The sequence below is a fragment of the Anser brachyrhynchus genome (assembly GCF_964034855.1).
Source record: "Anser brachyrhynchus genome assembly, chromosome: 24".
NCBI lineage: Eukaryota > Metazoa > Chordata > Aves > Anseriformes > Anatidae > Anser > Anser brachyrhynchus.
Genome location: NC_137717.1, coordinates 4,328,274 through 4,352,254, shown reverse-complemented (window position 1 = coordinate 4,352,254; position 23,981 = coordinate 4,328,274). Strand labels below are relative to the sequence as shown.

The window sequence follows — 23,981 nt, the reverse complement described above, 5'->3', positions numbered from 1 at the left end:
GCGGCTCTCGCCCTTCCCCGGCCCTGACGCTGCTGCTGCTGGTGGTGTGCGCCTCTCCCCAGATTCAGGGCACCCATGGGTGCTTCTCCTCTCGTCCGAGACAGGGTGTAAGGTTTCCTCGGCGGCTCTTGCTCGGAATTCTTACGGCTGCCCCAACGGGACCAGCGTGGCACTGCCGTGCCGCCACGGGCACCCGGCGCGGATGCCACCGCATCCACCGCGAGCCGTGCTGATGCCGCCCACCTCCCCGAAATAGCTGTAGGACCTCTGTCCTTCATCCCCACGCCCTCCTCTTCCTCCCTGCAGCAGCAAAGCACCCTGCAGCCGGGCCCGGAGCCCGTGTCGGGGAGGGGGGAGCCGCGCTCCCCTCCCCTCCCCGGCATTCCTCGGGAGTGAAACACAAGAGCTGGCAGGGCACTCGCGCTTTCTCTGGCCTCCGCTCCTCCGATTCCTGAACAAAGCCTCCTGCCTCTCCCGGGAGCCTGAAACAGGAGAGGCGGCTGCTGGTGGATGGGAAAGGCGAGCTGTTCCCTTCTGTCCCGTGCCAGGAGCCAGGCGGTGGGACAGGGGTGGGCGGCGGTGGGCACGGTCCCCGCGGTCCCCGTGCACCAACGCGCACGGCCGGAGCTGCCCCGCGTGGGGACCGCGGGGACCGTGCCCACCCTCAGCCTCACTCCGGTGCCCCACCAAGCAGCAAATCCCCCCCAGTTATGGGGAAGCTCCTCCGAAACCCACCACCGTGGGCGATGCTTGGAGGGCTGGCCCAAAGGGCTGGCCAGAGGACTTCCCATCCCCGCCATCTCGCTGCGAGATGCCCATGGTATTGCTATGGAAACTGAGCCCCGGAGAGAACCGGGTTAGCCCTGGAAAGGACCCAGTTAGCCTGGGAGAGGACCAGGTTAGCCCTGGGAAGGACTGGGTTAGCCCTGGAGAGGACCAACCGAGCCCCAGTTCAGCCCCAGTTTGGTCCAGGCTCCCAGTCTTGCGCGTGATGGTAACATGGGACGGCGCACCCAGAGCGGCTTCGCCCCTGTAAGCGGGGCGATGCATCCCGCAGCCACCTTCCCAAAGTCCGACCCCTTCCCGCAGAACAAAGCCCCCCCCCTCCCCGCCGCCCCCGGTGAAGCAGGCCCCTGTCGGAGCGCAGTCCCCGACAGCGAAGGTTATTTTAATGGATGCATTACTTTAAACGAACCCTCCGCCATCTGTTCCACCCCCTAATTACGCATGCAAAAAAAGCCCATCTCACAGCCAGCGCAGGAGAAAGTAAAGATATAAGTGATTTAAATGCGCGTAGCCCCAGCTCCGCCAGCAGCTGGGGTGGGCTGCGCTCCCCTCCTGCCTCCTGCCTGCCAGGAGAGCGGGGCAAGGTGCGGGGAAGGAGGCAGAGGGACGGGGCTCCTGCCTTTGGCGGCGGCTGCCGGCGAGGAGGAGGAGGAGGATGGCGGCCAGCCCCGGTGCTGGCAGAGGCAGGAGTTTGGCAGTGCCCCCCAGGTCTCCCTGCAGCCCCCCCGGAGGTTGTGGTGGAGGCCGAGCCGTGGAAACGCAGGGGGACACGGGGGGGTTTGGGGGGGTCCCCAGCCCGGCTGAGGTCGGTGGTGTCTCGGCGAGGTCCTGCAGCTCCTGTGCGTGGCTCCCATGGGTGACGTTGGGGTCCTCGTCCCGCGGGAGCCTCACCTGGGGACGTGGGGGTGACAGTGGGGCTGGGGCCCCGCTCCGTGCCCCACGGCTGTCGGGTTGGTGCTGGGGGGCTCATCCTCGCAGCCCCCCAGGATCTCGGGGGGATGTTGGGGAGCTCCAGGGATGCGGCAGGGGCAGCTGGGGAGGGCTCAGCACCCGCAGGCCGTGCTGGGGGGTGCCTTTCCCCAGCCACAGCTGCGTTTCCAGGAGCTGTCCCCAAATCCCAGGCCCCGCAGTGCCTTGGGGAGATGCTCGGTCCTGGTGTTTTGTCCCCGGGGGCTGCAGGGAAGCAGAGGAGGAGTGCGGGGGGGGCAGGGAAGAAGCCCTCCAACGAGGCAGAGCCCGCGGGTAGTTGAAAAAAAATGGCATTTTCAAGTCAGCCTCCTGCTTCTGGGGGCTGGCAGCGTGCTGGGGGTGACAGCGCACCGGGACCACGGGGCCGAGGGCTGAACTCGTTCAAAAACCCCGTCCCCGGGGCTGTCCCCAGCGTGCCTCAGTTTCCCCCAGCCCCTCCCCACCCCTCTCCCCACGCCGCCGCGTCCTGGGTGCCGTCTCCCCTCTCCCTCCGTCTCTCTCTCTCCGTGCCTGACTGCAGCAGATGCGCCAGCTCTGCAGGAAGAGGGAATTAAGTTGGGCTGGAGGAATTTTAAAGATTGCTGCAGGCCTGAGGGTCTTAGATACCCCTGTGGAGATGGGCAGTCATGCAGAATTAATCCTATCGGCAGCCTGGCTCGCCTTCAGCCGGTGCAGATCTCCAGGAGAGCGCGAGGGAGCGCGGGGGGCGATGCTGGGGGCAGCTGGGCGAGCACCGGCGCCTCTCGGCGTTGATGGGAAATTAATAATGAAAAATTAAAGCCCCAACTCAGCCTTCCCGCGGCCCGGAGGTGGGACTGGCAGGGGGAGGAGGCGGGCGAATTGTGCAAGGCTTAAGGAAAACCTGTTTGCCGTAGCGAGCGGAGCCCGGTGGCGCGGGCAGGCAGCAGGGGAGCGCGCCGGGGCCGCATCCTGCCCTTGTTGGAGGCTGCTGGGGTGCAGCCGGGGCTCGGCGTGGGGCTGGTGTCTTGGCTGGCCCTCGGCGTCACCCAAAACCGAGCTGTTTGCGGTGGGCTCCTGCAGCCGCCGGGCTCAGCGTGGGGTTCAGCACCAGCGCGGGGGACACGGGGACGCGCTGGATGTCCCCACGTGCCGCGACAGCCGCGTGCCGCAGAGCCCAGGGTGGCATCTGCTCACCCCGTGGCTCTGCCAGCCCTGCAGGCACCGGCGTCCCCATTGTCCCTCCCGGTCGGCGGGGCCGCAGTGCCACCAGGCCACCGCGCTCGGTGGCCCCGTGACGCTGGGCAGGGTGGCAGCTGCCTCCCAGCCCTCTGCTCCTGTTCTATAAATCATGCAGCGCCCAGGCGGCTTGGCACGGGGGCGAGCGCAGGCTGCTGTCACCCCATCCGGGTGACACGGGGCCACCACCCCACCCCGGCAAGCAGGAGGCGAACCCCGATGTCCCCGCGCCCCCCCTCTTTGTCCCCCCCAGCCCCAAATAGCGGGGACGGGCGGTGGCCGCGGCGGGGGGCCCGCGGCGACCCCACGTGCCGTCCCCGCGCCTCGTGGCAGCGGCGGCGCCGATGGCGGCGCGCAGCTTGCAGGGTTGCCATGGCAATGCGCTGGCGCTAACGAAGCCGAGTAAACATTAACTAACGAGGGAGAGCCCCGCGCAGGTCAGGGCTGGGGGCTGCGTGGAGCTGGGGGGGGGGAGCTCGGAGCCGTGGCGGGGGCCCGGTGCAGCGGGAGCATCCCTGGACCCCTCGCCGGGCTGCGCCCCCCGCTGCGCCCTGCTGGGGGCTGGCGGGGGAAATGTCCCCAGGGCTGGGACACCGGGGGCCCTGTCCCCTTCTGGGGCCACCCTCCATGGGAAAGGGACGGCCCCGAGGACACCGGTGCGCCGTGCAAGGGCTGAGCATCGCCGTGGGTGCCGGTGGGGTGCAGCGCGCCAGCCATCGGCGCCCTCGTTGTGCCCGCAGCCCTCTCGCAGCACCCATGGGCGCAGGGCAGGGAGCTCGGGGCGTCCCTCGGCCGCTGCCACCGCCTGCAATTGTCACCGTGACTCAAGTCCCCGCGTCCCTCCCTGCTGTCCTGGCCTGGGGACCCTACACCGGGGTCAGGGTGGGGGGTCAGCCCCCACGCCAGGGCCCCGCGGTGCCAAAGGTCCCCTCTGCAGCTGGGGGCGCGGCGCTGGCGCTGCAGCTCATTAGAGGGAGGTGCAGGTGCCCCGGGTACCTTCCACCTCCCAGAGGGCTCCTAATGAACGGCCGCTAACGAGCGCCTGCTCGGGAAGAGGCTGATTGGCGAGCAGGCACGGGGGGAGCCGTGCACAGGAGCTTTTTTTGGGGGGCTGCAAGGGGCCGAACAGCCCAACCCGGTGAGCCTTCCCTCTGCGCCGCGCCCTGCACGTGGCCGCCGCACCACGCACGAGGGCCCCGTGTCCCCGTCCCCGTGCCAAATCTGGCCCCTCCGCCAGGTCTGAGCACGGCTCCGCAGGGCTTTTACCCCCCCGGGGGGGTTTCGTGTCCCTGCCCCGTGCCACCCTCCCGCCCAGGGACGGGGCTGTCACCGTCCCCCCAGGCGTGGCAGCGCCGCTCCGTGCCCGCTGGGCGGGTGGGTGCTGGGGCTGGCTGGGAGCACGGGGACGTGGCTTGGGGAGGGGGCTCGTGTCGGCCCCCCCCAGCCCCGTTTTTAGTCCCATCATCCGCAGCCACCCACCTCCTCCACAGGCCTATCCGCCTGGGGGGGGTCGAAGATCCGCGACTCCCACGCTAACGCCCCCACCCCAAAACCACCCCGCGGGCGCTGGCATTGGAGCAGCGATGGGGGCAGGTCTGTGGGTGCCGCAGAAGGGGTGGACGGGGGGGGGCTGCGTGGCTGGGGGGGGGCCCTTAGGCTGTAAACGAGCATCTCGTCCCCCTCCTTCCCCCCCCCGCCGGACTAATCTCCTGCCAAACCTGCTCTTCCTGCAGCGCCGTTATCGGGGCCGCAGGACGCCCACCCCCTGCCCCGGCTGCTATTTTGGGGGCGGTGAGGGGGGGGCTCAGCCCATCCCTTGTGGGGCCATCAACCCATTGGGGCCAGGTCCGTCCGTCCCCGTCCCCCCCCCCCCCGAAGGGAGCCCTAATCCTGCGTGACACGGTGCCCGGCTCCGCGGTGGCTAATTGCAGCGTCCCCAGCTGAGGATTAGGGTTTAAAGCGGGGAAGGAGCAGCGGGAGCAGATGAGCTCCCAAGCAACAAAGCTCCCGTTTTCCTGCAAGCCACTTTTATTAGGGGTGTAATTAAAAGCTGACGGGAGGCGAAAATTACAGGGAGGGTCGAGCCGAGGGAAGGGGCCACCCAAATCCCCCAGCCTGAGCCCCGGGGGGCTGCAACCTCGCAGGGCGTGCGGGATCCCGAGGTGCTCCCGTGGCCACCGGCAGGGACAATCCCGGTGCCCGGCGCTGCCCCGAGGGCCAGGACGGGCCCCGGGCACCTGGCCCCGCTCCCCCCGCAGCGTTCCTCCCCGCCTCGCCGCGCTGGCAGGGCAGGAGGCAGCGAGGTGCTGGGCTGGTGGAGGAAACCCAAAGGCGGCCCCTATGAAAGGGGCTTTGTGTGCCCGGGAAGGAGCAGCCCTCCTCCTCCTTCTCTTCCTCCTCCTCCTCCTCCTCCCCACATTGCAGGAGCGCGGGCGAACCTTCGGCGCTGCGTAATCGGGGCTCGGTGCTGCTGGTCAGGGTGCTGAGCTGGGCACCCGCGGCGTCCCTCTGGTCCGAGGGGACTTCGAAGGTGGTGCAGACACCGGTGTGGCCGGGGCGAGAGCCCCCCCTGTACCCGTCCTGCCCGCTGCTGGCCGTGGTGCGTGGGGGGACACCCCCAGGGGCAGGGGGCACCCTGGGTGCTGGGGGGAAACTGAGGCACGGAGCAGCGTGGCAGCCGGGCTGTCCTGCAGCCTCCTGGCCCGCTCGGCGTCCCCAAAGGGCTTTTTTTTTTCCAGCGCGTACAGCCGCGGCGTCAGCAGGGGAAATGTGCTGGGTGACCCAGTCCCTGGGGTCACGCTGGTCCCCGTGGGACCGTGCGGGGCCATCGTGGGCCAGGTGGCGCAGGACAGCACGTCCCTGCAGCCCCCTGGGGCCGGCTGCTCTGCCAATACCGCAGGTGAGCGGAGGCAGAGGGACGTTGTCCCGTGTCCTCTTCCTGCCACCAGCATTGCCCTCGCCCCGGCTCTGCCACCTGCCTCAGTTTCCCTTCCCACTCACGCACGCGCCAGCTCCCGTCCGGAGGGACCCCGGATCACCCGAGGGGGTTTGACCCACATTGGCCACCCCGACTGCCCCCCGTGGATGTGGCCGAGGTGCCCAGGGAAAGGGACATGGCACAGCAGTGGGTGTTCCGTGGTGCCCCGTGCACGTCCCCAGGCAGAAGCTCTCGGTGGGGTCCCGGTGCGGTCCTGGCAGGGTCCCCCCGGTGGGTGCCTGGCCCCGGCTCCCACGCCCTGGCTCCATCGGGTGGCGGGGGGCTTGTTCTCCGCCTGGACAGGAAGACGAATGAATTCCATTACGGGATCGCGATTTTATTCCACGTGTCAGGGAGCCTGAGATTAACTTGCTCACCAGGCTGTGACAAACCCAGACACCCGCGTGCACGCGCTCGGGCGCTGGGGCTTCGCATGCTTGCCGGGCACGGAGCTGCCTGAGACCCCGCCGTGCCCCCGCTGGCCCCCCAAGGGCGAGCAGGGCCGTCCTCATCCTCCCTCCCGCTGGCTGAGAGCCCTCCTGGCACCTGGGAGGGCGCCTGGTGCTGCCACCGTGCTGTCCCCTGTCCTAGAGGTCCTTCAGGCCCCCGAGGACGCAGGTGGGTGGGGAGCCCCGCAGCCTCCCCACATGGCTCCCCTGCACACGTCACCGTGCCAGGACGCCCGCATGCCTCCAAAAACCAGGCTGGGAGCGAGGCAGGAGGGGGGAGATGGGGGCTCGGGCGCTTGGTGGGGCGGAGCAAGGCCTCTCGCAAGAGCTGGTGGAGCTGGGAATGTGCCAGCCCCGTTTCACTCCAGTCAAGCAGCTGCCCACCCCGGGAGAGCGGGCTGGGGCCGTGCATCCCGCGTGCGTGGGGCTGTGCCGTGCCGTGCCACGTTGTGCTGTGCTGTGCCGTGCCATGCTGTGCCACGTCGTGCCGTGCGGCGCCGTGCCATGCCACGCTGTGCCGTGCCATACCGCACCGTGCCGTGCCATGCCCCGCTGTGCCGTGCTTCACTGTGCCGTGCCACGCCGTGCTGTGCTGTGCTGCACCGTGCTTTACTACGCTGTGCCGTGCCGTGCCATGCAGCGCCGTGCGGTGCCGTGCCGTGCCGTGCAGTGCCGTGCTATGCAACGCCGTGCCGTGCCATGCCGTGCCGTGCCGTGCCGCGGGGCTGGCTGCTCTCCCCTTGCCGCCCCCCCTGCGCGGGCGCAGGCAGCTGGCTCTGTTTGCTGGAGGCTTTGCGCATTCCAGTTCTTGGGTCACTCGCCTTCAAAACCTCTCCGGGGACGGAGGCAGTTGGGAGCTGTAACAAACAACCGAAGGGCTCCGATGACGCCCGCGCCTGGCGCTGAGTGCCAGCACCGGGGGGGGGTCCGGGCAGGGGGGGGACACAGCCCCCCGCTCCCCTCGCACAGCACCAGGCAGGAGGGCAGCCTGGGGGGGTCCTGCTGCAAACACACACAGGACTGGGGCTCGTGGTTGCGAAAGGGGAGGCACCTCCGAGCGGTCTCCTTGCAGGACGTGGTCGCGTCCCGGGGAGTGTCAGGGCGTGCAGGAGGGATGCCACTGTCCCCAACACCCGGGGCACCAGCACCTGGCCAGGATTTGTGCGGGGAAGGGTGATGGAGCCCAGCGGGCGGCCACCTCGCTGCAACAGCAGCGTGCTTGGGGCCACTGGGGCTCAAGGTTGGTTAATGTGTCCTGGAATGTGTGCCGGAGCCGTCCCGGGGAGATCAAGGGTCCGCGCGGAGCCGCGGGAGCGCGGCAGCACTCGGGGGCTGCCGGGGCCGTGCGTCGGGGAGGCTGGGCGGCGCGGGAAGGTCAGGCTTGGCCAGATGCAGCCACTCCACCCTCCTCCAGTGCTTTGCACATTAATGCAAATGCACTGGCCTGAGTGGTTCATTAGCAGCATGTGGAATGGAATAATGCATCCGCATCCCATTAGCCTAATGAAAAAAAGGGAGCCGGCACCTGGAACAAAGCTGCCGACTCTTGGCGAGTGCTCTGGCTCGGCCATGCTGGGCCGTGGGGCCCCCCCTTTCCTTCCCTTCCCTTCCCTTCCTCTCCCTTCCCTTCCTTTCCCTTCCCTCCGCCGCCCCGCTCGCCCCGGCCGCCTCCTGCACCCGCCTCCGAGCATCCTCGCGCCCAACACGGCCGAAGGGGGCCGCGGGTGCCCCCACCTTGGGGTGCTCCCCGCTCGCCAGCCGGCACGGGGGGACCGGGGAGACCCCAGGCCGGGCGGTGCCGGTCCCGGGGGGGGGTGGCAGCGTTGGGCCCGAGCGGCGCAGAGGCGCTGGCCGGGTGTCGGTGCCGGGCGGAGAGATGTCCCCGAGTGTCTCTGGGGCTGGGAGCGCAGAGCCTGAAGGATTAGAGGAAACACTGCCAAACAAACCAGGCTGTGCCGGAACCAATTAGCCTCCAGCAGGCAGAGTTTCAGATGCTGTTATTTCTGCCTCTTCTCTTTCTCTGCCTCCTTCTGTCTCCCTCTCTCTTCCCCCTTTCCCCCCTCCCCGGCCCTCCCCAGCCCCTCCTGCCCGCCCCCAGCATCTCTGCCGTCTCCATTCCTCTCCGTGTCGGAGCTTGTTTTGGGCACTGGCTTTGGAGTGAGTCATGCCGCGCGTAGGGGATTTTAAAAGCTTTCTGCTGTCGCTGGGAGCCGGTTTGGGCTGCTCTGACACTGGGGGTGGAGCGCGGCGCGCTGCAGACAGCCCTCGTCTGGGGAGCCCAAAAATCCCCCGCCCACCCCCTCCAAACCCCCCGGTCCCCCCAAAACCGCTGGGGTCCCGTGGCCCTGCGAGCTTGGGGCCGGGCCCCGGCCACCCCAGCCAGCCGCTGAGTCACAGCCGAAACTTTCGAGCCGTTGGAGCTTCCTCCGCGAGGCCCCTCGCCGAGGAAGTGGGCTGCCGGGGCGTCGAGGCTGCCGGGGCGGTTACCCCGGCCCCGGCCTGGGCCGGGCGCGCAGGCGCACGGGGAGAGGGCGCCGGGGCTCGAAGCGTGGGAGATTTCCACCCCCCCCGGCCACCTCCGCCAAGCCCCGGGGTGGGGGCCCCCGCGGCGTGACCCTGCCGCTGGTCCGCAGCTGGCCCCGGCTTCCCTTCCTCCTCCTCTTCTTTCTCCTCCTCCTCTTCCTCGCCTTGAGCTGTGCTGCCGAGGGACCGCAGCTCCCGTGGATCAGGAGGAGATTTAGGTCAAGCGCTCGACTGAGTCGGAACAGCCATCTGTGTGCGGAGGAAAGCGGCCACCCAGCGCCCCCGGAGCGCCCGGCACCGCCGCCCTGCCCGCGGCCCGGCACCGCCGCAGCGCCCGCGGCGAAAAACCCAATGGGGGGAGAAAAAAAAAACCAAAAAACCAAAAAAACAACGACACCCCCCCCAAAAAAAAAAAAAAAAATCCATCGCCCTCCACCTCTGCCCGTCGGCATCGCTGGCAAATGAAGGGGAAACCGGCCAGGGCGCCGGGCCAAGGTCGCCCTGACACGCCGCGGGCGCTGCGCGGGCTGGGTGCGGGCGCGAGGCTGGGGCCGGCCCCGGGCGCCCGGGCGCAGGCGGGGAGGGAGGCGCGGGCGGGAGCAGCGGCGCTGGCCACGGGCCCGGCACCGGGGCTCCTGGGTTCCTGCAGGAACAGGGTGGAGCGGGAGGAGGCCGGGGAGCTGGTGTCATCCCGGCCGCGGCGGGGGGTGCGCTTCCCTCGCGGGGCGGCGGAGGGGGGGGGGGGGGGGGGCTGAGCGCCGGCTGCGGGGTGCGAGGGGCGCGCCCGCCCCGTGCCTCAGTTTCCCCGGGTGGGACTCTCGGGGTGCGGGCGGCACGGCGGGGTTCGGAGGCGGGTGTGGAGGCGGCCCCGGCCCCTCCTGCTCCCCACCTGCCGGCTTCTTCTCGCTTTCTCCGTTTCCTTCCGGAGCTTTTTCGCTCGCCGGCGTTTCCCTGCCGCTGCTCCTCTGCACACGCCCGGCTGCGGGGAGAGGAAACGGGGCCGGGGAGGCCGAGGGGGCTTCCAGCCCCATGCACCACGCCGGCACCGCAGCCGGCAGGGCTGGGGGTGCTCCCCGGCACCTCGCCCCCTGCGCCTCCCACCCGCACCCCGCCGAGCCCCTCGGGAGCCCCCCGGCCGATGGGTGCCGCCTGGTAAGGAGCTTTGCCCAGCCCCGCCGCCTGTTTGCTATTAATCCTGCCTCGGCTATGGGATTAGGCTTGGGGAGAGCTTTGGGGAGCCCGGTTTTTGGAGGTTTTGGCCGGGAGGGGATGTCCCCATGCGGGTGCCGTGCCACGCCGGAGCGGGTCCTGCCATCCAGCGGTGCTCGCTCCCTGCTCTCGTGTCCGGGGAGAGAAGCAGGCAGCAGCGTCCGTGTGCTGCGCCATGCCAGGAGTGGGGCCGGCGCGTCCCCAGCCTTCATCCGCATCCCTCCTCTCCCTCCCTGCCTCGCACTTGCACAGCAGCACGCAGGCACGTGCGGCCGCGCGGCGAGGCGGCTCCGAGCGGGGCCACGCAGGCAGCGCCCAGACGAGGTGTCCGGCGTGGGGACGAGGGATGTGGGCTCAGGGTGGGCTCCGAGCAGGGGTGCCGTCCCGATTTCCCCATGGCCTGGGGTCCCCGGGGAGGCCGGGGTTGTTCGGAGGGGGCTGGTGGATGCCGGGAGCTCAGCGGTTCTTTATGGTCTCAGAGGGCTCCATTAATTCTTTAAATATCCAGCCTTTCCAGGTGGGTTTTGTTGAAAATTAATTTCCGGAGCTATTTTAATTTTGCTGTATTTAATTTGCTGTTTATTTTAATTAATTAACGTCGGGAAAATCTCTTCTCCCTAGCATCCTGCAGCCGTCTGGGGTGGCTGCACCCGGGAGGTGAGAGCAGGGGGTGTTGGGGGCACGAGGGCGAGGGGCTCCGGGAGGGGGCGAGCACCCATCCCACCCATCCCCGCCGTGCCCATCCCGTCCCTGCAGCACCCTGCCCGGGGAAAAGGGGTTCTAGCACCCACCCGCTCACCGGGATGGCAGCGTCGGGACAGGCGGCGTGGCCGAGTGCATCGGGTACGGGTGCTGGGAGGCGTCGAGCTGGGTCCCTGCCCAGCTCCGTCCTCGGCTCCACGGCTCGCCTGGCACCGGGGGGGTTGCTGCCGGCTCCCCCGGGATGGTTGGGATGGTTGGGATGGTTGTTGCGTCTCCCGGCGGGGAGATGGGCTGGGTGCAGCTTGCAGCCACCTTCCTCCTCCTCCCGACAGCTCTGGGGACCCGCAGCCCGTGCGAGGGGTCCGGCACCACGGGGACCCAGCGCGGTGCCGTGCCAAGGGGCAGGGCGATGCTTTCAAAGGCAGCATGGGGCTCTTTGCTGCGAGCCGTGCCCGTGCCGAGGGATGCGGGGCTGGGCTCAGCCTCACCCCACACATCCCCGTGCCCGGCGCTCGGTGGTCCCGGCTGGGAAAAGCAGCCCCAGGGCTGGCCGGGGCCGGCTCAACCCCGTGCCAAGGCCGGGAGGGGGGCCAGGGGGCGCCTGGCTGGGGGTGGGGGGGGAAGGGACTGAGCCGCCTTCCTACAGATCAAGGCCTCTGGTCTCTTGCATGTCTAGACACTGCCACACACACCTAATGTGGTTCTTGGCAGGAGCCGCGGCTGCTCTCTCGAGGTTAATTGCTGCGCGCGGAGCGCTGCAGACAGATAGCCGGGCTCCGCTCTGCCCCCGAGGACGCCTGACGGACTGCGGGGCGAGGGGCCCCGTGCCCACCCCGAGCCCCACAGCAGCTCCCGGGGATGCTCGGTGTCCCCGGGAACCAGGCGGGGTGTGCACGGCCAGGTGTCTCGGCGCAGAGCTGGGGGGATGCTCTGCGTTTGGGGAGCACGCGGGGGTGGAGAGGGGCCGGCTGCGCTCGGCAAGGGGCCGGTGGTCCCCCGGGGGCTTCGTGCACGGGGCCGGGTGAGCGTGCACGGGGCAGGAGAAGAGTTAACGGCCCCGGGAGGCGCCGGCACAGCCTCTCCCTGCTCGCCGCGTCCTCCCCGCTGCCTCGTGGTCTTGGCAAGGCGGCTGGGCTAGATAAGGGGAAGCGCGGCGGGGGGAGCCGGACAAAGGCAGAGCCTTATTCAGCCTGCGTGGCCGGATCCAGCCTCCGGAACGGGAGCCGGAGAGAGCCACGGCAGGGGCTGGGGCGGGAAGAGCTGTTTCATCCTGCGGCCGAACATCTGGCTGAAAGCAGAGCTGGGCGCGGGCAGGGAAAGGGACGGCGCCGGGGTGCGGTGGTGGGGTGCAGCTGCAGGGGCGATGCGTGGGGCTCTGCCGGCCCCAAGCACCCCGGGACGTGATGGGTGAGCCCATTCCCAGCGGCTGCTTTCGCAGAGGAGCTGAGCACAGCCAGAAACCGGCACCCCCTGAGCTGGGCACCCAGGGGGGCTGCGCTGCACCAGGGCCGGGCAGGACCCACCTCCCTCTGGCTTTCCCAGTGTGCAGAGCAGCCCTTGTTCGGGCCCGTCCCCAGCTCCCTCGTGCAGTTTTCGAGGTGCAGCAGCGCAGAGCGGGGATGGGAAGTGGTGGCCTCACCCCAAAGGCGCACGGAGGGGGAAGCACATCGGCCGCTGGAGAGATCCCCCAGCACGACTTCCCCTGCCGCGCGTGGGGCCGGCGCTGGCGCCGACATCCGGACTCGGTCCCCCTGCGCACCGAGCCCCAGCCCCGGGACCTGCCCCGCACGGCATCCCCAGGGACCCGGGCGAAGGTTTCATTCCAAGCTGTGTTTTGGTTTGGGGTTTCGTCATGTTTTCATGGCAGGGAATTTCCGTTCCTAACCAAAGACGAGGGAAAGAAAAAAAAAAAAAGAAGAAGAAGAAAAAAAAAAACAAAACACACACACAAAAAAAAAAACCTGCGTTGAATTTTGGCCAGTGAAATGGGATGTTTCCATTCTTGTTTTGGCTTTTGGCAGCCCCAAACTGCAGCCAGTGGAAGAAACTGTCTTTGTGGAAATGCTGCCGGCCTGCTTCGTGCCGCGCTATGGCTGCGGCGCGGCCCCTTCCCGCCGGGCTCTCCGAGCTCCTGCCCTCGTGGCCGAGCGGCTCGGGGGCGGCTCGGGGGGTTTCGGGTGCGGCGTGGGGGGGGGTTTGCACGGGGAGAAACCTGCAGAGAGCGTGAGAAGGAGCGCGAACCCTCCCGAGCGGCGCAGGCAACCGTTCCTCCGGCCCCTTTTGAACTCGGCTCTCTCCTCCCCATGGCTCCGCTGGCTGCGCCGCGCGTTGCTCTTTGCCTGTGCCGCAGAGGACATTGCCATGAGAACGGGATCTTTGTTTCGCGGGGAGCGTCGACACGAAGCAGGCGAGCGGCTGCAAGGACACCGGTGGCACGGAGCTGGCGGCTCCCACTTGTCCTTGCAGCGGGTCGCTCTCTCCTCCCCAGCTGGCGGCAGAGCCGCGTTTTGCTCCAGCGCGCGCCGCGCGTCGCCGTCCTCCCGCCGTGCGCCGCCTCCCCTCCCTCCCCGCCCGGCCCTTCCAGCGTCACCCAGCGTCCCCGAGGAGCCCCTCAGGCCACCCTGCCCTGCGCCCGAGCCTTTGGGGTCCCTCCCCCGCCCCCCCTTGGGGAAACGGCGCTGCGGCGGGTGGGCTTTGGAGGAGCAGCCTCTGCAGTGCTTCAATGAGGTTGCTCCCCCCCTCCCCGGCCACGCTAGGAAGAATTACAGTAGGCCAGGCATCTGTTCTGGCAGAGCCGAGCTAAAGAGCTTGTCCTGGGCTTTGCAGCCCAGCCAGCGCAGCCGACAGCTTTTCCAAGGGCAGCCTTGGCGGGTGCAGAGCAGCAGGTTGACATTGCGGGAGGAAGAGGAGCCCTGCAGTGCCGGCACCGGCCCCGCGCCCCTCTCCTCCTGCCGGGCGGCGGGGTGGCGGGGGCATGGGGGGGGACACCGGTGGGTCTGCGGGAGGGTGACGGGCTGGGGGATGCTGCCACCAAACACCCCGTCCTGCGGCAGGTCTTTGTTAGGGCTGTCTGTGCGGTGCTGGGCGCAGGACGTGAGCACCTGCACCCCTGGGCTGATGGTAGCGAGGGGCGCAGCGGGCGCGCTGGCACCGGGGCGGTGAGCTGACCCCGTGTGGGATTGGGGTGGGAATGGGTGGCAGGGAGGCTCGGGCTTGGAGCAGTCCCCCGGGTCGGAGATCTCCTTGGCAGTGCCCCCCCCGGCTCGGAGGGTCAGGCTCAGCCCGGTTTGTGCGTACTGACGGCAGGAGGACGGCTGGTGCCGCGCTCGGTGCGTGCCTGCAGGCGGAGGGAGAGCCAGAAGCCACAGGGCTGGCAAGAGAGGGGGGCAGGATCGGTCCCCACGGGGTGCTGAGCAGCCCCTTGCTTCCCGTGGGCTGCAGTTAGCAGGGAAGCGGCCCCCAGAACCCCCTCAGCTGCTTCTCAGCTGGGTGACTCAGGGTCCTTAGGCATCCCCACCTGGCCGATGGGCGATGGGCGCCTGGCAGCCCCCCGCGGTCCCACCGCCACCCGCCGTCCCCGTCAGCGCTGTGGGACCCACGGGGCTCCCCGGCCACGGGGGCAGGTGCGTGGTGCTATCCGAAACGGCATCCCCTCCACCTTCTGGTGCTTTTCTCCAACCCACCACAAAATTATCTCAAGCTACGGCCACCCTGGTGGCACAACGCAGCGGGGGGCTGAGCCCCCAGCACCGCAGTGCGCCTGGCCGGGGGCTCAGCCACCCCTTTCACCCCCCGAGCCCCTCCGTGTCCCCAGTCGTGCCCAGGCCTGCGAGCACAACTGCGGCGCGGGTAATTAGCAGTAAATCTCCGCGTGCGGCTCTGCTAATCAGCCGGCAGGAGCTGGGCTCGGTGGCGGCGGTCCTGCAGCACGGCCGCCTGCCGCGCGGCCGCCGGGGAGGCTTGGGCTCGAAGGCACCTTTGCAAAAACCCCCGGTGCAGCTCCTGCAAACGCCGAGCCCGGGGCTTTGCAGCCACCGTGCTCCTCCTGCCCGGTGCCCAGCACGGCGCCGTGTCGGCCGTCGGTGCTGCGGCAGCCGTGCCTTGAACCAGCACCGCTCGGGCCGAGCCCCGCGCAGAGCACGGGACGCCGGGCATGGAGCTGGAGCGTGGCGGTCACGGCCGGGATCGTTGGCGGTGGTAAAAACGACCCAGCCCCCTCTTAAAAACCCCGGCGCAGCAACCCGAGCTGGCGTCTCCCGTGGCAGCAATTCCCACCGGGGTGGCGGTGGCGGCGATCGCTTTCCTGGCCCTTAACTCCCAGCCGGGCCGGGCCCAGGTGGGGAAACAGCGCCCGGGTGCCCGGCACGGCCCCGCCACCTTTCCCGGCCCCGTATGAACCAAGCCCTCTTCGTCCTCCCCAGGGCGTGGGCTCGCCCCGTGCCCTGTCCCCCAGCCCCATCCCCACCCGTGCCCCGTCCCCAGCTCCCGGCCGCGGTGCCGCCGGCACAGGGCGCACCCCAGCCCCGGCCCCCGCGCTCCAATCCGCGCGATTTCCTATTTCTTTCTTAATGCGCCCGAGCCTCCTGTTTGCTTTTTTAACTGCAGTAACCACAAGAGGGAAGTTTCAGAGCGGCGCGAGCCCGGCTCCGCCGGGAAGGGAGAGCGGCGGAGGAGCAGCCGCGTGCCACCGCCGCCGCCACACCGCAACCGGGGGCTTCGGCGGCACGGCCCGGCCCCGTGCCCCCAGTTCCCATGCCCGGCGGTGCCTTCCTCCAGCCCCTTCCCCACGCCCCTCGCCCCCAGCCCCTTTTCGAGGAGATGAGTTTGGGGCATGCAGCATTGCAGGGCTGGTTCAGAGCCGCCGAAGGGGCTTGGGCCCCCCAGCGCCGATCGATCGCTTTTCTCGCTCCCTCTTCTTTTTTTTTTTTTTTTCTTTCCCTTTTTTTTTTTTTTTTTTTTTTTTCTGTTTGTTTGCAGCCGCTTGAGGGCTCTTGTGATGAATCCAGCCTGGACAGATTTCAAGAGCAGCTGAAACACAGCCCGTTGTGGGGGTGGGAGTGGGAGGTTAGCAGGGCCCGGTCAGCACCAGAATGCAAAATGGTGCAGCGCTCAGCGCCGCGCCGGCCTCGGGGACCGCGGGGGGACGGCACCCGTGGCCCCGGTGCCCCAAAGCTGGCGGCAGCGCCGGGCACGTCCGGATGCAGCGGGGCTGGGGAGGCAGCGGGGGCGCGCGGGGGCACCGGCGGCTGCGTGCTCCGGCGGGGCTGGGCTCTGCTCCAAGCCAGCCCATAATTGCGCCCGCGGAGGGGCCGGTGCCGCCGGCCTCGCGCGGGGTCGCACCTGCGCGGGGCGGCGAGGAGCCGGGCGCCAGGTGCCGTCCATCCCCGGGGAGCGGCCGGCCTTCGAGCGCCGTAAAATGGCGGCTTGTTAATAAAACGGGGAGGGGGGCGGAGGAAACCCTTCCAAAAAACCAGCAGGCGCTGCGAAAAGAAGGAGGAGAGGAGGGCGAGCGGCGCCCCGTGCCATCGGCTCGCGGCCGAGCGCTGCGCCAGGGCTGGGCAGGCGGCGGCAGCAAAACCGGAGGGGGGTTGGGGGGAGCAGGGGGGCACGTGGCTGCGCCGGGGGGCACGGGAGAGCAGGGGGCAGGAGGCAAAGCAGCGCCTCGGAGGGGATGTGCTGGCTGAGGCGGCGCTGATTGGCGAGGATGCTGCTGCCATGGTGCTGGGTGCTGGGGTTTGCTGCGATTTTGCAGCTGCGACTCCGGGAGACAGCAGGACGCCTGCGCGCGCGTGCACGCGCCCGCGTGTGCGTACAAGTGTGTGCGCACGCAGGAGGAATAATTAGTTCCTACTCTAGCCCTTCTCACTCAAAGTGCTTTTTAAAAGCCTCCATTCATTAGTCTTCACGGCTCCCCCGAGGTGCCGTGTCCTCATTCTCTCCCCGCGCCGACTCCCCACCTTCCCAAGAGCAAAAATGGGGATCCTGAACCGGGGAAGGGGAGGGCCTGGCTCCCGGAGGGCACCGGGTACGTGGAAAACCCACGGGTACAGCCCTGGCGGTGTGACAGCGGGGCCACCAGCGGTGTGCCAGGGACAGCGGGTGCTTTTGGGGACCGTCCTGGTGGTACCTGTCCTGGTGGGGCTGGCTGGGGCATCACAAGCAGCTGGGCATCGTTGCAAAGTTCCCGTTAGGGTTGAGCCGAGATGGGTTTGGAGTGGTGGGACGAGAGCGGGGTCCCGCAGGGATGGCAAGGGCAGGGACACGGGTTGGCTGCGTCCCTCCCGAGCAGCCTTGGTCGCTGCCACCTCCCTGCGCCACCGGCTGCGCTGGGACGAACCGAGGCCACCAGGGCTGGCACTGCGGGTCCCCAGATTACCTGGCGTGATCCTGGCACCCCAGGAGGAAGGATGCCGGAGCGCGCCGGTGCCGCTCAGCCCCCGGGCCCGAGCACCGTGGCTCGGTGCAGGAGCAGGCGGGTGCCCGGGCGCGTGCCCCGCTGGCGGGCGGGCGCTGGCGGAGGGCCTCCTCTGCAAACCCTAACCTTATTTTCCCAGGTCCGACGCCAGTTTCCATGGAAACAGCCGGGAGCAGAAACGGGAACCAGAATCCAGAAACGCGAAGCCTCGAGCTCCCCGTTCGCTTTGCTGGATTCCTGCTCCCGTCGGCCCCGGGACACCCTCGGGGTTGGGGTGCTGCCGTGTTGTGGGGAGCGAGGGGCACCCCAAGCGTGCTGCAGCACCCGTGGGTGGTGCGGGGCGCCTGGGGACGTGCCCGGTGCCCGGGCAGCGATGTGGAGGCTGGGACAAGGTCTGCGTGTCGAGGTGGTGCCGCGAGCGTGCGTGTGATGCGCGTGTGGGCACGCTCGTGCACCCACCTGCGCACTGTACGGGTACGGGGGGGTGTGGGGGTTCAGTATTTATCGATAATACGTGCGGGTGTCAGCGTTACTGGTGCGTGGGGAGGCGCCCAGCCCTGTCCCTGCCTAACGTCCCCAAGACGTGATGGGAACAGGGGACCAAAGCCACCCGGGGAAGGGCAGCATGAGACAGCCGCCGCGTGGGGACTTGGCTGCTGGGTGCTGCAAGGGTCTGGTCGTGGGGGGACGCTCTGCTCAGCTCTGAGCCCCCAAAATGCCCCCGAGCCTTTCTGAGAGACCACGTCTGCCTGCTCCCCGTTCCAGCCTTGTCTTTGCCAGCTGTGGGGTGTTGTCAGGGAGCCTCGAAGCCCCCAGCACCCAGGGGTGCTGGCACCGCGAGCAGCTCGCTGCGTCCCCGCGACGTCCCCAGCCTGGCCAAACGGTGACCGCCGGGCTAGCCCCGGTGGGGCCCCGTGGGACGGGTTTGTGTCCCTGCGTGGGCCCCGTGGGATGGGTTTGCATCCCTGCATGGGCTCCCAGCACCCGGCGTCGGTGTCCGTGGGGCAGGATCGCAGCCGTGCCTCACCCCGGGGCGCTGCCGGCACCGGCACGGCGCCTTCCCCCCGAGTGGCACCGCCGCCATTGTGCGTGCACACCGTAATACATCATTTAGAGACGGACAGGTATTAAGATACATTATGGATAACTCACGGAGAGAGACGCTATTAATAATACAGACACATACAGAGGGAAGAAAGTGCACACTTGATTTCCATGTTGCTACCAGGAGTTGTGAGGCTGGCTCTGGCTGCCTCTTCCCACACGTGACTGCAACACAGTGGGTAGCTGACAGCCCAGAGAGCCTGGCTTGGGGCCAGGAAAAAGCAGAAAACACAATGTCTGTGCATATCCTCTCTCTTAAAATAACACTCCAACACCGTCTGAGACGAATTAAAATAAGATCAGGAGCGGTCTCGCGGAGAGAGAGAGAGAGACGGAGGGAAAAAGGCAGGCAGGGGAACGGCCAGGGCTGGGTTGCTTCAGACACTGCCACCCGCCCGCAGCCTCCTGCCAGCTCTCGCGGGGAAGGAGGGGGCTCGTTTGCAGGGCTGGAGTTTAAAATAAAAAGGCGAGAGAGAGAAAGAGAGAGAGAGAGAGAGAGAGAGAGGAGAAAAGGCGCAGGCGAGCGGGAGAGCAAATCCCCGGCCGCGGCGGGGAGGGGAGAGATTCCTGCCGTCGTGTGCGCTGGATGTCCAGCACATGTCTGTCCTTTGGAGGGGAGCCTTGGCAGGGCGGGGGATGCGAGCGCAGCCTGCATGATGGAGAGCATCAGGAATTTCCTGCAGCTGAGGAACACACCAAATACCAGAGTGCAAGGGAGAGCGGAGGGGAGCAGGGTGCCGGGGGGAGCGGAGGGCTTGGAACAACCCGCGGGCAGGGGGCAGAGGGGTTGGGGGCTTTGGGCGGTGGGGAGGTGGGGGGGGAGGGGGGGGACGGACCTGGCGCTTCGGTGCTTTTTCCATCTGTTTGCCTGTCGGTGGGTTTTTCCGCTCGCTTTTTGAAGGCAGGGCTCGGCCGGAGGCTGGCGGTGCCCTGCGGTGCTGCCTCGCCGCCGCGGGCCCCTCGCCGCCCTGCTCTCCTCCCCCTCCCCAGCACGGGTTTGGGATATTTTGGGGCTTTTACGTCTTTCCCTCCCTTCTTTCTCCCCCCCCCTCCCCAGCCTTCCCCCGGTTATCTGGCGCGGCGCCGGGGGACGTGGGGTTGGCGACGCCGGGGGACGTGGGGTCGGTGACACTGGGGGACGTGGGGTCGGTGACGTTGGGGGACGTGGGGAGCCGGGGCCACATCCCGCACCCTGCACCTCTCCCACGGGGCTGAATCCTGCTCAGGCATCAGCCTGGGAGGACGGGCACATCCCCGTGGGCACCACCTTCGGGGTGCCCAGGTGCGAGCGCTTTGCGAGGCGCCCTTCATCGCGCTCCCTCCTCTTCCTCGCCCGCGTGGGCCCGGCGGCTGGGTTAAACAAACCCAAAAGCCACCGGGGGCGGGCGGCAGAGCCCCCGCGGCGCGGCGAGGCTGCATCCAGGTGCAGGCTGACCTCTCCTCTCGCAGCTCCCCCTGCATCCCGCTCCGCGCCGGGGGCTCCCTCGGGGATGCTGGGGGGGCCGGAGGGGAGGAGAGATCAGAGGGGGCATCGAGCAGCGCCGGATCCAGGTAGCCAGGAGGTCGCTCTGAAAATCTGGAAGTGGAGTTCGGTGGCGCTCAGCCGAGCGGCGAGGGCTGTCTCCTGCTTCAGGGCGGAGAGGAGGAGGAGGAGGAAGGAGAAGGATGCAGCGGAGGGAGCGGGGGGCAGAGGGGGCCGTGTGTGTGCGCCCCCCGTTGTGACCGCCGGGTGTCCCCGTGCCCCAGGGGGATGCTGTGCCCGTGCAGAGCATCCCTAGCAAAGCGGGTGGGGGGCATCCGGGGGGGCTGAGGGGGTGCAGAGGAGGCACAGCACCGTGAGCGGTGCCCGAAGCCCGACCACGCGGCCCTGTCGCCGCCTGCGTCCCGTTCGCATCCACTCCGGGCCACGCGGCCCCCCCCCCCCCCCCCCCCCGGTTCCGGGGTGAGCCGTGCCCCACACCTGCCGGGGGCTGCGGGGGCCCGGGGATGCTGAGCAGGCGCTGAGCTCATTAGCAGGCTCCAGCCTCCCCTGCACGGGGGTCAGAGAGCAGCAGCCGGGGGCAGGGGGCGTGGGGAGCGCGGCCGGAGGCGCTTTGTGTGGGCTGGCAGCGGGGGCCCCCCCCACCCCCCCCCCCAGGCCCGCTCCCCCCGGCCCCTCGCCGGCTGCGTGCCCCCAGCCTCCCTGCCCGGCACGGATGAGGTCCCCCCGGCCCCTTGCGTGACGGGAATCTGTCCCGGCCCCGCTCACCGCGCCGGCTGACGGCCCTTTGATCTCCAGCACCGCCACGGCACCAGGGCTTTGGTTGCACCGACCGAGGCGGGGGGGGGCGGGGGTTGCACCTTGGACCCCCCCACCCTGGTGACAAGGGACAGCCTCGCGTGGTGTCACCCTGCCCGGGCAGGAGGCGCAAAACCCCTGCTCGGCCCAAGGGTGGCTTCTCCCTCGTTAGCCACCAGCCGCTGATTGTCCCCTCTGCGATGCCGTGCCATGGTGGGGGGGTGGGGGGTGGGGGGCCCTTCTCCGCCGTCCCCTGCTGTCCCCACGGCCCCGCCGTCCCCTCGGGGACACGTGGCCCTGCCGGGGGCACCGCCAGCCCGGTGTTTGCTGGGGGTGGCCGGCGGGGAGGTGGCCTGGGGGGGGGACACTGGCTGGAGCGAGTGTGAACCTGGCATCTGGCGAATGTCACCTTACCCAGCCCGCGCTTCCCTGTCTCCATACCAACCGTTCTGCTCCAGCCACCTGCGGGGGGGTGGCAGCCAGCGCCTTTGGGGAGGAGGCGAGCTCGAGCTCGCCGCGGGCTCGCCACAACCTTTCCGCACCTCTCCCCTCCCCGCTCGACCCCCCCCGGGGTGCCGAGTGCCGTGCCATGTAAATCCGCCCCGACCGCCCCGCGCTCCTCGAGCCATCGCCAGGCGCAAGGGATGCGCCCAGGAGATGTGGCGGTGCTGACCCTGCTGACGCAAGCCCAAAATCACGTTATTGCTCGCTCTGGGACTCAGCTTTCCCTCGGGGGACGGAGGGCTGGGGGCGCAGCGAGCCCCTGCCCCTGCCCGTGCCGGTGCCCCCGCTCCCCGCCGAGCCCCGGCGCAGCTGCGGCGCAGGAGGGAGGCCGGCCTCGCTCCACCCCAGCCTCCGCGGCGAGGGCCTCTTCCAACAGCTCTGCACATTTTCCTGGACTGTCCCTCTTCCCTGCGACCAGATGTTCTCGCCCTCCTCCTCCTCCTCCTTCCCTCCTCCCCAGCAGGGTCCGGGCGGGAGCCAGCCCGACGTGGCCGCCTGGGGACACCGCTGGCCGGGTCCCCCCCGCTCCTGCCCCACACCTGGCTGGGGGCCAGGGCTGAGCGGTTTGGGGACGGGGACGGCAAGCGGCGCGGTCCTCCCGAGCGGCTCAGCCCCACGCCGCAGCACCCCGGCTCCCCCCGTGCTCCCCATCCGGGCTGGAATGGCCCCAAACGCCGCAGGGAGCTGAGCAGGGACGGGGATCCCACACGTGTCGGGGTCAGGACCGCAGCACCAGGGCCTCGTGCTTGAGGGGATGCGGGAGCAGTTGGGGTGCTGGAATATTTGGGATGCTGGGGTATTTTGGGGTGCTGGAGCACGTTGGGGGTATGCTGGAGTATTTGGGATGCTGGAGCATTTGGGGTGCTGTAACATTTTGGGGGTATGCTGGAGGATTTGGGATGCTGGAGTATTTCAGTTACTGGAATATTTGGGGTGCTCGAGCATTTTGGGGGTATGCTGGAGTATTTGGGATGCTGGAATATTTGGGATGCTGGAGTATTTGGGGGGACGCTGGAGTATTTGGGATGTTGGAGCGTTTTGGGGGTATGCTAGAGGATTTGGAGGATTCTGGAGCATTTGGGGGATGCTGGAATATCTGGGATGCTGCAGTATTTGGGGGTAGCCTGGAGTATTTGGGATTCTGGATCATTTCGGGGGCTGCTGGCGTATTTAGGGGCTGTTGGAGTACTTCGGGGACGCTGGAGCATTTAGGGGAATGCTGGAGCATTGGGATGCTGCAGCATTTGGGGGAACGCCGGGCTGTTGGGGAGGGTGCTGGGACTGTTTGGGAGCGTTGGGGCGATGCCGCCGCGCCGGGGGGTCGCGCCGTGCTCCTCACCCGTCCGTGCCGGGGCTGGCACGATAGGTGACGGGAACGGCTGCGCACACACGTGCAAGCCCCTCGCGGGTGCACACGCGTGTGCAAGACCCAGCCCCGAGCCATCATCAGCCACGTGGCCGCCGCTCGAGGCCGCAGCAGGAACAAGGGCCGGAGGGGCCGGAGGGGCCGGGCGCGAGCACGGCTCCCCGCCGCAGTGTGTAATTTCAGCAGAGCCTCAGCGAGGGGCAGGAGCAAATCGACCTTTTCACCCGTTTTCCTACCGGGGGGATTACAGCCTGTTTCCTGTTAAACCTCGCTGAGAACCGGCTCCATCCTGCTGGCGAAGGGGGGTGGGGGGTGGATCTGGGGGAGCCCCGGCCGAGGGGGGCTTGGGTTTCCCTCCCCGCCCGCTCCCCGGACCCGTGGCGGCTCCTTCGTCCAGTGTCGTCCTCCTCTTCCTCCTCCTTCCCCTACCGCTGTTGCCGCGCGAGGCTTCGGGCGCCTTCGGCAGCCCGGGGAGCGGGGAGGCAACGTGGAAAATTGCTGCGAGGAAGGAGCCGAAGGCGGGAGTGATAAATATTGAAAGGGTGGGATTTCGATGTAGGCTGCAACAGCTGTGCTGGTTACAGTGTCACACTATCTCTCCACAGGTTTACTGACCCATTTCCATTCACACGGCTGCCAGTATCTTAGCAACTGCAACAGTCCCCCAAGAACAGGCATATTGCCTGCTATTAGTGACTGCTGCAACTGTGTCAAGGTTAGCTCTCTCCCTCCAAGCCCTGCAGGGTTTGTTTTCCGCCCAAAGCCAGCGCAGGCTGTTTCGTGGCACAGCGCCGGGGTGCCCGCCGAGGGTACCCGGTGTCCCCCCCGGCCCCAAAAGCGTCACAACGTGGTCCCCCTTCCCGGGGCTGGCGGCCCCGCGGCGTGCTGGAGGGGTGCTGGAGGGGTGCAGGATGGGTGCTGGGTGCTGGGATGGGGTGGGGAGGGTGGGCGAGGGGCTGGGTGGGTCGGGGGGTGCCGCGGGATCGGGTGCGTGGCGCAGCCCGCGTGGCCCCTGCTCGTCCCCGGTCCCCGTGGCGCTGGGGTGAGCTTTGGGGAGGGGGAAACTGAGGCACGGGGGCTGCAGGTGCTGGGGCGGGGGGTGAGGGTGCTGTGCCCAGCCCTGCATCTCCCCGGGGTGGGCAGGCGCAGAGCCAGCCCGCAGCAAGGCGAGGGGCTTGCGCCCCTCCTGCGCCCCCCCAAATCGCAGCGGCGTCGGGGCCACCGAAGGCGCAGAGCACGGAGAGGGCAAGCCGCCAGCCTGCCCCGACGGGGAGGGAAACTGAGGCACGGGCACCCCGCACAGCGCCCCAGCAGGGGGCCGAGCACCCAGCAAAGGGGTGCTGGGATGGGCAGGGTGGGTGCACCCGGCCCCCCCACCCCATCGCCGGGTGCTCCCCCCCGGCAGCGCTGCAGACAGCAGGCTCCACACGAGCGCAGCCGCGGGGACGGCTGAGAGGGAAGCCACAAAAATGATTTAAGGGGCTGGCGGGATTGATTTATTA

General features: G+C 68.7%; 1 protein-coding gene across 7 annotated transcripts in view; it reads left to right on the top strand.

Moving 5' to 3' along the window:
- Positions 1-23,981, top strand: part of AHDC1 (AT-hook DNA binding motif containing 1) — a 53,286-nt gene that overhangs the window by 7,131 nt on the left and 22,174 nt on the right. Inside the window, exon 1 of one of the 7 annotated variants that reach the window (XM_080566602.1) lies at positions 9,673-10,053. The exons of 5 other annotated variants lie outside the window; for them this stretch is intronic. The gene's annotated coding sequence lies outside the window, so the exon portion shown is untranslated. Of the gene's footprint in view, positions 1-9,672; positions 10,054-19,142; positions 23,195-23,981 lie in introns of those variants that run through there. One more of the 7 variants, XM_080566606.1, reaches the window with a different exon arrangement.